The sequence below is a fragment of the Mercenaria mercenaria genome, chromosome 16 (assembly GCF_021730395.1).
Source record: "Mercenaria mercenaria strain notata chromosome 16, MADL_Memer_1, whole genome shotgun sequence".
Classification (NCBI taxonomy): domain Eukaryota; kingdom Metazoa; phylum Mollusca; class Bivalvia; order Venerida; family Veneridae; genus Mercenaria; species Mercenaria mercenaria.
The window spans coordinates 23,150,247-23,161,945 of NC_069376.1; the positions used below are offsets into that span (position 1 = coordinate 23,150,247).

Here is an 11,699-nt window from a genome sequence, read left to right on the forward strand (position 1 = left end):
GTCCATAAAATAAATAAACGTGTTTGTAAAAATGGACGGATCCAAACTGAAGGGGAAGAAGTATTTTATAGACATATTTAGATGGAAAAATACAATACATATCCGTAGCCCTGACCAACATATAAACCGGGCCAGTCTATTTTATAAGTACAACAACACTGTTGACCCATTTAAACGAGTTATACAACATCTTTTCTGTTTGTAAGCGATACGGCTTTGATATTTAGAACTTGTTTAGTGAAAACTCGACGATTTAGTCTTTTATTGACAAACAACATCTGCCGATATTATGATAATAAAAAGTGTCATACTAGCGAAAGTAATCTTACACTTATATTTTTACATAATACTTACAAGTTAATATTGTTATTATCAATTATTTCCTAATTCACTATGGTCAAAGGTAAATAAGTTATTTATCCATTAATAAAGTAAAATCGAGGGAAGAAAGGAGAACAAATACATCAATTCACATTTAGGATTTGTTGTATCTACACTGTTAACATAGTTTCTAGCTTTCAAAACTAAACGAACACTGCACCTGTTTATACTGTAAAGCAAATATTATTATAGTTTAACCTGTTCAACTCAACTTCAGTCATAATAAAATATCAGTTCTTTAATTCCTACACGGAAAACGTACATTTATGAATATACTTTGCCGGTCAATGTGCTGCGAGGTGGCTACTCAACCCTACTCCGTCGTGGAAGGGGATGGGGTACAAAGATACCAAGTCTCAGGACCTGCTGTCAATTTCTGGTGGCATGACATCTCCCTTCCCACAATTTATTGCCAAAAATATCATATCATAACCAGTATTAACTTTAAATCAAATAACACATAACAAAAGACAAAAAGGACCAACCCCACATTAAAGTTTTTTTTTAAATATTCATAAGACCGGAAAAAAATAAACTTCAATTTGTGGGGTACCGTTTTTTTTGTTGTTGTTGTTGTTGTTGTTGTTTTGTGTGTGTGTGTGTGTGTATGCGTGTGCGTGCCCTCATATTCCTACCGTTGTGGACACATTTGTATGATTTTGACCTTCATTGTGGACACATTTTTCGTTGTGGACACCGGAACATGGTGTCCACAAAGATCACACCTCCAGACAAGTCAGAGAGGGGTTATCTTCCCTTTAAATCAGGAACTGTCAACCAACGTTATGGACCAGCGAAACTCACATCTTGACTGGGGCATTAAACTTGTAAATTTTATGTTTTGCTCACACAAAGATCCGTGCGGTAACCTGACACCGCAGTGTAGCAATTATATCTACCGAGGCAGTCTGAAGGGCAATTTGCAGTAATTTCTGATAAAGCAGGCGATAATATGTTTTATGAACCCCATCTGTCCCTAATTTATGTCAACAGAGAAAGTTAATTCAATGCGGAATATTTCACAATGGGAAAGGTAATGTTTTTTATTACTTCATAGCTTTTTACTTATAGTTATTTTAGTTTTTCTTACTTTAATTAATTTGAGAATTATGTATTTGATATGTGTTTAAAGAATGCTGTTAAACAATACAATGCTACCAATCTCTGATTTTAAAGTGTTTTAATAACATAACTGATCATCATGGAGAAAGATTTATATGCTATTGATCGTTAGATTTTTAAATATTGCGGTCTTACGCGATAAGGAAAAAATTTTCTCTCACTTCGAGGCTTTACTTAGAAAAGTGGTTGTTAAAGGACATGTGTATCCAATAATGAATCCATACTGTCTGTTTGGAAGGTAGTAGTCTAATTAAGATAATTCAAACAATATAATGTATTATACATGTGAATTTGAACATTATTATTTCTATTCATATTAATAATATTAGAATTCTACAAATCGAATGAAGATAATTTATTTTACACGTGTAGTTGAACATTATTATTTCTATCCATATTATCGAGTTAAGTATCATTAATTAAAGCATGGCAAATAGTTATATGGCAAAACAATGTTATCAAGTTTTGATGTTATTTGATGTGCGTTTTTTCTTTACCGGTCAATGAATCAGTATGTAATGATTTATTCTTCAGTGCTGACGGCTGTGATATAAAGACACGATTCCGACGCATTTTCAAAAGAGTTTAATTCTGAGAAGCAGGTACATTTTTACTCAGTGTTCAACAATATACAGATCTAGTGTTAAATTTGTTTTACTATTCTAGTACCAAGTTGTGACTATAACAGGCGCGCGCTTTAATTACCATTTTTTATGATGACACACTGCCTGCTATTAACAGATGATTGATTTTTAGCTCGACTATTCATAGAATAGTGAGCTATTGCACTCGCCCATGCGTCGGCGTCCGCGTCGGCGTCGGCGTCGGCGTCCGCGTCCGCGTCCCGATTTTGGTTAAGGTTTTGTATGTAAGCTGGTATCTCAGTAACCACTTGTGGGAATGGATTGAAACTTCACACACTTATTCACTGTGACAAACTGACTTACATTGCACAGGTTCCATAACTCTATTTTGCTTTTTTACAAAATTATGCTCCTTTTTCGACTTAGAAATTTTTGGTTAAGGTTTTGTATGTAAGCTGGTAACTCAGTAACCACTTGTGGGAATGGATTGAAACTTCACACACTTATTCACTGTGATGAACTGATCTACATTGCACAGGTTCCATAACTCTATTTTGCTTATTTACAAAATTATGCCCCTTTTTCGACTTAGAAATTTTTGGTTAAGGTTTTGTATGTAAGCTGGTATCTCAGTACTTACTAATGGGAATGGATTGAAACTTCACATACTTGTTCACTACCATGATCTGACATGCACTAAGCAAGTCCCATAAATCTACTCTCTTTTTTTTCAAAATTATGCCCCTTTTTCGACTTAGCAGTTTTTGGTTAAATTTTTGTATGTAATCTGATATCTCAGTATCCACTAATTGGAATGGATTGAAACTTCACACACTTGTTCACTGTCATGATCTAACATGCACTGTGAAGGTCCCATAACTCTACTTGGCATTTTTACAAAATTATGCCCCTTTGACTTAGCAGTTTTTTGTTAAGTTTTTGTATGTAAGCTGGTATCTCAGTATCCACAAATTGGAAAGGATTGAAACTTCACACACTTGTTCACTGTCATGATATGACATGCAGTACAGAGGTTCAATACCTCTACTTTGCATTTTACAAAATTATGCCCCTTTTTCAACTTTTGTATTCATTCAATTGACAAGGCTGTTGAATAGTCGAGCGTTGCTGTCCTCCGACAGCTCTTGTTTTATAAAGTTGCCATTGCGGCATTCCACATTACCTGCGTTAAGCAAAACTGACTTTTGAGGGCCTATTTTATCTTCTTTTTTAAAAACAAAATAGGTGCAAAATCGTATTGTCATAAACATTAACTTACATAAAATGCCAGATCGAGCATTGCAATCTTTGTAAAATTTAGCTGGAAAAAAAAACAATTTTCAGGAATAGAAATTAGAAATTGCGCAGTCCCATGGTTATTTTTCTAATGTAGAAAGCAACATTTTTAACAGTCTCAAAAGACTGGTCCTTACTTTTTAACGCCGGAAACAGATTTCTGTCTGATTAGATCCTTATTGCTGTAGACACATTAGAAAAAAAAGTTATATTAAGTTTTATAATGTGTTTTGCAATTATTTACCATTACATTGAAGTAATGAATTTTCTGAATGCATTATGTACATTGAACCCGTCTCAACAACATACTTACGAGAAATAGACTTCGCAATTTTCTCGTAAAGTTACGATAATGATAAGACGGCCCCATATACCGTCGCTTTAAAATATGTCTATAAAAGTTTGAGGAAGTAATATTTATACACAAAATTTATGAAAATAGCCACGATGAAAATTGCCTAAATTAATGAAACAGTGCGAAATAAGGTTAACTTTAAGAATACTAGCATACCATTTTCAACAAAACTATTAGGTGTCTAATACCTTAAAAGAAAAAAAATGCTTATCAAAATATTGGTTTGTAATGACTGTTGGTATTATTCGTGAGTAAGTAATTTCATGATAAAGGATCCTTTTTTCACATTTATTTACCACACGATTTTGTTTTCATCTTAATTCTCAGAAAATTAAGCCTACGTAAGCTAGCTTGACGGAGGTAGTGAATCAATATTCGAAAATGTCATAGGTTCGAATCCCCACTGGGAACATTTTCCCCATTTTGTGATACTTTTTTATTTTTGTAATTGATTATGAATTAATAGCAAGTGGTAGTTTGTTTCAATCATGATAATAAACATTTCAAAGTTAGTGGCACTAGATGAAATTACCCTGATCGGGGAAAAAACACATTCCTCTTTTATTGATGTATTTACATTCTGCTGATATGATTTTATTTTAAAAAGTACATAATCCACATATAGTGAGAATTTGACCCATGAGCTACGACCCTGAAGAAAAGCATCGAAAGATCCTATATTCTTTACTGATAACACATGATCATTCCCCCAGATTTAACATTGTTTTCTCCTTATAATTTTTGATCTAACATTTTTCAATAAAATACATTTCATGCAGAAATACACATTTTTCTATAAGGTCACGGCTTAGAGGTCAGATTTTACTTGTAAGGGTATCTTGATGAAAATAAATTATCAATTTGTCGAATGCAGAACAGTGGTTGTTGTATTTTAATGTAACATCAATTTAAATATTTTTCTCTTTTTTTGTAATATATTTTTATTTTCCAATAAATACAGTACATCTACAACAAATACATCAGTAACAGGTTATTTCTTCTAATATTGAAAAGGAAGTACATTCTTAATTAATCTGCAGTATTCTTTTTTTTTTTAATTATAAATGTAAGTATTATTGGAAAATGTGGTAAAAAGACGAGGAGAGTAAAAACTAGTAAATTAAAGAAGAGAAAAAAAAAGAATGACAAAAAATGCATGAGGAATTTGTTCCTAATCTTGTTCCTGCGATATAATTTTCAGGCATTCCTCAGATGTTTCAAACCAGTTACTCTCGATGGACAAGTCGTCAGCGGTGTGGCCCTTCTTCCCGATGTTGCGGTCATATTAATAAATGGAAAAGAATTCCAATTTCTAAAACAGGTATTTTTACAATAAGTATGATGCATCTTTAGCAAGCAAATGTAAAATGAATTTGTAATTTTGCATTCAAGTATTGAAGAAAATACTAAGAGTATACACAGTTGAAAGTAATATAACTATTTGAACAACCATAATTATGGAAGTGAATGTATGTGGCAGTGTCAAGGAACGGAAATGGGACTTAACCATTCGATTCTACAGACATTATGCACACCTAACAGGCATTTAAATCCTGTTTGTACATTGCTTGTATGACATAAAACACGAGACTGCCAACTCCAGACAGTGGTAGTAAATGAGTTCATTATTTTATAAGAAATATGTTTTGAATGAGGATAAATAGATAAATCGTGCATTCAGTTACAAATTATTAATTCTTTATTATTATTTTTAAAACGCAAGATGTATTATGAGTTATTTGTTGATGTCAAAGGTTCAGCGAACAGAGAAAAGGATAAACCCGGTGGAGGAAGCTCTGAGGTTCGTTTTATGACATCATGACCCTGAAGATATATGCGAAAAATATATCAACGATTTTATAGGTAAACTAGTTAATGAAAACCTTTATAAATAGCTCTTTCATTCTATAGTAGTTTACTTGATAACGATACAGTAGTAAATAGTAAAACAGTGATATCTTCGAAAACACCTTTTTTTCTGTAACATCACTTTCTTTTATGCTGCACGAGCTAGATCGAAGATTTAGTATGCCTTATTTCGATTGTCTCAGACCCAGAGAGTAGATACTACTCGCAGCCTTCATAGTAATTGAGGTGATAGCCAGTTCATCAGCATGTAATCAATAAAAAGCAATAAATCACATGTAACTGCTGATAAGCTAAGGCTAGAATTTCATTAACATAGGATTTAATCTAAAAACACGTTTTAGTGTATTCTATTTTTCTTTCTGAACATCCTTTATGCTTTACAAGCAAAATGGTCTTTAAGATGTCTTTTTATATGACATTTTTTTGATAATGAATGCAGTGCAAATTTACATTTTTGTTTTTGTGAAAGGTGATACTACTGTTCAAGAGGAACCATTCTACTGCTACAGATAAACTAGACGGCAGCAAGCATCTGTCAGAGATAATTAGATAGCTGTGCTTAATGACCATTTTATCGGTCTCTCGTTAGTAAATCAAATGCATCATTTAATATGTATAACAATATCCAGCTTATCAAAACTACTAATTGAAAGACGTTGCAACAAAAAATCTACTCTGAAAACATTTTATAGTTTGAGATAATATAAGAATCGTTGATTTCATCTTTCAGCCGCTATAAATTGCAGTAAATAAAAACAGAAATAGGAGTATTTCTTCACTACCTGTCTAAGTAAAACCATTTATTTTTAACGTATATGAAATACACTATGTTCACTTTTTATGTCTCAGGTCGAGGTGTTTTTGCCAAAAAGAAAATGATCAAAAATGGAAAATTCCTTGCGGAATACCATGGCGTTTTATCCAAAGCTGACGACATGAAGGACAAAGATACAACTACACATATTTCTTTGACTTTAATGGTGTCAAGTACTGGTATGTAAAATATTTCAACCTTTAAATAATACAAGCCTTTAAATTCAAGCTACAAAATTGGATATCAAACGCAAAGGCGGATCTGTGTCTGTTTTAGAATAAGGTAATCAAAGTCAAGACAGTACTGTGTAACATTTACATTCATTATTTGTGAATCGGTTTCAAGAAAACTAATGTTAATGCTTTCTTTTATTTGTATAATCCATGAAAATACTCGTGTGAATAAAAATGCATTTTCAAAATTAAAAACATCCATTTGAAATCTACATGATTACATTTGGTCTCATAAATGATTATCTAAGATAAAATAATTAACTTTAAGACTTTATCGCACTAGTTTGACACATTTGTCTGTTCAGTACGTTTTAATTTTTGTTATTATCATATTTTTGGTACCATTGATGCCTCAGAGGAACCAAAACTGTATCAACCATCGTTAGGACGGCTAGTAAATCATGCAGACAAAAAACTACAGAGAAATTCAAGAATAACAGTCATTGGTGTGAATGGGGTTCCTCATCTTGTACTGTTTGCGACTAGGTTAATTGTTGCTGTAATTTATTACACATGTTATGAATATGAAATCAGGAATTATCTGATCAGTTGATTTTGCGCTCTTTATATAATTAAGATTCTCCATCAAAAGTATAGTTACTGTCAAGCAGCGATTCAATATCTGGCTAAGAGACAGTTTAAACGAATAACTAACGGTTATTTCAGAAAGAGAAAACATTCATATCAATAGCTATGTAAAATATATCTAATTTGAATAATATTTAACAATAAAACATCGTAATTAACATACATAATAAACATTCTGGACATTTACTCCTCACTGTTTTTATTGTCACACTGTGGACACCAAGTCAGTGAGCGTTCAAATCTATCAGTCTTCATTGTGAACACCAAGATACTGTTCACTAAATCATTATATCTGCCTTGTGGACACCAAATAACATATAAACACATGTAATTATAGATAATTTAATGTTGATAAATATTAGTTTTTAACAAATGAAATTTAAATGATGTGTTATTTATTACGCGTGTTACTTCTGACATGTTTTGAAATACAATAGGGGATTTAAATTAAACATTAACATGTTTATTCAGATTCTTCATAATTAACAATTATTACGTAAATGCAACATGACATATTTACAAATACAATAGTTACAAATAGTCAGTAAATGCATTTGTGTAATTCCCATCAAAAGTATAGTCACTGTAAAGCAATTATTAAATATATGAAATATATGGTTAGGAGACTGTTTAACCGAGTTACTAACAGTCAATGCCAGAAGCGAAAAAAAACCATAAATTTCAACAGATATGTTAAATTCAAATCTGAACAATATCAAGCAATTACATATCATAAATAAAATACATGATAAAAAATTGAACATTACTCATCAGTGTTTTCTTGTCACACTGGGGACACCAAGTCAGTGAGCGTTCAACTCAATCAATCTGCATTGTGGACACCAAGTTACAACTCACAAAATCATTCTATCTGCCTTGTGGACACCAAATTACATATGTGATTGTAGATAATTTAATGTTAATATCGATTATTTTTTACCAAATGTAATTTCAATGACGTGTGATTTATTACGCGTGTTACTTCATACTTGTTTTAAATATGAAAACATTAATAATCTAAGCAGTTGATCTTGTAGTCATTGTACTGTTTAGAGACAGTTTAAACGAATGACTAATATACATTGCAGAAAGAGAAAACAAACATAAATGTCAACAGAACTGTAAAATTGTAATTTGAACAATATCAAACAATAAAACATCATATTTGATAAAACGCATGATAAAAATAGAGAACATTTACACCTCACAGTTTTCATTAAGTCGCACTGTGGACACCAAGTCAGAGAGCGTTCAACTATTATCAGTCTGCACTGTGGACACCAAGTTACAGCTCATTTAATCATTCTATCAGCCTTGTGGACACCAAATTTAAAATGTAATTGTAGTTTATATAATGTTAATATCGATTTGTTTTAACAATCGGAATCTAACTGATGTGTAACTGGTTACACATGGTATTTCTAACATGTTTTGATTATGAAAACAGGAATAATCTAAGCAGTTGAACTTGTAGTCATTATGTAATTAAGATTCTCCACACTAAATGCAGTCGGGGGTTAATAAAACATTAACATGTTTATTAAGATTCTTGATACTACATAAGTACGACCTAACATATTTACAGATACGACAGTTAGAATTAAAAGTAAATGTATAATTGTAATTTCCATTAAAAGTATAGTTACTGTCAAATAGCGCTTCAGTGTAATGTTTAGAGACAGTTTAAACGAATGACTAACTGCCATTGCAGAAAGAGAAAACAAACATAAATTTCAACAGATATGTAAAATAAATATAATTTGAACAATATCAAACAATAAAATATCATAAATAACATGTCAAAAATGTAAACAATTCCTCTCACTGTTTTAATTAAGCCGCACTGTGGACACCAAGTCAGTGAGCGTTCAACTCTATCAATATATCTTTCGCCTAAAAGAACTTCCATTTCAATCTTCACTGTTCCAGAAGTAATTTCTTTTAAATAACATTTGTAGGACAATTTAAAAAAAGACCTGTTTTTTTTTCAATCATTACCGGGTACTTCACTTTGTTTTGGTCTAATGCACATTCAGATTTGACTTGTAATGAAAACTGCGACGATGAGCCAGTTCAGTCTCCTGTAAAATGCAGAGTGTGTGAATACCAAAGGAAGGTCTGCAGTTCGATTGGTCATGAGAACAACAACAGTGGTGTAACATCGGCTTCGAAACGCAAAGCAGGTATTGTGTTAACACAATCACTGCATGAATTGTTTGCAGTCAATAATAGTTGTCATTCAAATAAATTAGACATTAATGTAAAGGCTTAACAACTTTATATTTCTTCTTTACCACTTGTACTTTCTAAACCTTAAATGTAATTAGAACCCTTTGTTGAATATGATAAATTGAATTCATTTTAATTTCAAGGCTTTGTTTATTTATTTTTTCTTTATTCTTTTTTTTATTCTTTTTATCCTTCATGATTCTTTGTACTATGATTTTATGTGTTTTTTACAAAGTAACTGAAACACTTTTCTTGTATATATTAGAATTTCCAGTACAAACAGGCAAAAAGATCAAGGTCGTTCCTTGGACAGAGAAGCAGTTAGCGCCATGCGAAGGTCATTCGTCAAAAATATCCGCTGCTTAAGAGTTCCTAACAAGCAGGAATGCGGACGAGCAAGGAAAAATGAGAGCCTGTTGCTTTCTCGTGATTGGAAGAACAATAAATTCCGTGACCATCATGAAGTACAAAGATTAAAGAAAAAAAAAGTTAAAAGAAAAAGAAACATCCGTTAAACTTGCAATGAAATCTAACAGACATATATTTTCAAAATGTAAAAATGTTTATGTGTGTTTTTTTTACATAAAGTCCCCAGACACTCGTTCATGTACAGTATTATTTTGCTGGATGTTCATGTTAAGAGGTCATGAAATATCGACAAATTACTATCACGGATTCGTTCATGAAAAAAATAATAAATTGACTGAAACAAAAGTATTGTAGTTCTTCAATTGAGGTTGTCGTTCTTAATGAAAGCTAAAGATTTTTCCATTCTTCTAAGTTATACCTCTCAAACAATTCATTCTTGCAGAATTTGTACAGAACTTTTGTTTAAGTTTAGTCCATTATCATTCATTTACATTTATTTACGATGAATACGTGTTCGCGGTCCGAATACATCTATTCATCTTTTGCACTGTGTTTGTTTTCATCTTAACAGTGATAGAAATTTTTAATTAAATGCCTAGATCTTGGCAGTGGGCTATCTATCTTCTCCAGCACAGTTTGGGATAATGACTATCACAGTATAGTTCCAATAAACAAGGATGATTGTTTATTGGAGGTCAGTCTACCTTACAAATGTATCAATTAGTGAGAAGGGGAAACATAAATATTGATAACTTTTAAAGTTATACCTGTTTGTTGGCATTTTTATGTAAAGAAAATATCTGTTGGTCAAACACAATAATTAAATAACAAGAAACTTTATTTTAGGAAAAAAGCAGGCTTTTATTTTTTTCAAATTCTGTATGAAGACGTGTGATATTGCAGAAAATGTGACTTTCACTTATCTAAAAGTTTTGTTTAATGCTTGTAGAATACTGTATATAACATTTGTCTAAGACTGAAACCGAATGTGCATTTCATTGTTACAAAATAAAGCATGAAAAAAGTTCACTTTTGGCAACTTACTGAAGTTGAAAATTCAGTATAGATGGAACACAATAATTTGATTTTATCCAGTATATTATATTCAAATAATGGTGATTGCATAAATACGAGAAAACCATTTTCCCATTCTTTTTGTAAATACAAAAATGTATTCTAAATAAATATAAGGTTCACCTTCATCAATATGAATTTCATAATAATTATGATATTGGAAAATATTGTTTGTCAACACAAAGAAATCATTGAGTTTTCACTATAACTGTGTTTTATTATCATCATTATTATTTGTAATAATATTACTATATATTTCATTATTTTATTTGTAATGTTACATTATTATTGTTATCTATATAATATCAAAATAATAGTAATTATTATTATGACCGGTATTCCACATTGAAGGAAAATTAATTTCTTTCAACTCCACTGCACACATCTTCATGGTCTAGTTGGGACCCTGCTGAGCTAATTGCCCTTTAATTAGCTACTGTTACATAATCGCTGATAAGCAGCAGATAAGATGGGAGTTGTTCATTGGATTGTGGGGGGACACTTATATAGTAGTGGATCTAGGCCTTTAAATACTATTTTGTTGAATGATCCCTTAGTCATTATCCTTTACCTGTATCAAACAGTATGCGCACTCGCACATTAGAAACCATATGACCGTGTGGACACCTACCATATAAGGCTGGTGTCCACAACGACTAATTGGTGTCCATATTGAGGGTTACCCCTTCTTCATTTATATTGGCTATTTTCAGTAAATCATCGAATGAGTAGCCTCAATAATAAGATAGAGTAAGAAAATTATCAATTCTGTTTGAATAATACCA

The 11,699-nt window shown here is 31.6% G+C and overlaps 1 long non-coding RNA gene across 1 annotated transcript; it reads left to right on the forward strand.

Annotated features, from left to right (window-relative positions):
- The first annotated feature begins 1,973 nt into the window (after positions 1 to 1,973).
- Positions 1,974 to 6,556, forward strand: LOC123541258 (uncharacterized). The gene is made up of 4 exons (XR_006684477.2): positions 1,974 to 2,105; positions 4,940 to 5,059; positions 5,493 to 5,601; positions 6,457 to 6,556. It is a non-coding gene; the product is annotated as an uncharacterized LOC123541258 (long non-coding RNA).
- The last annotated feature ends 5,143 nt before the right edge of the window (positions 6,557 to 11,699 follow it).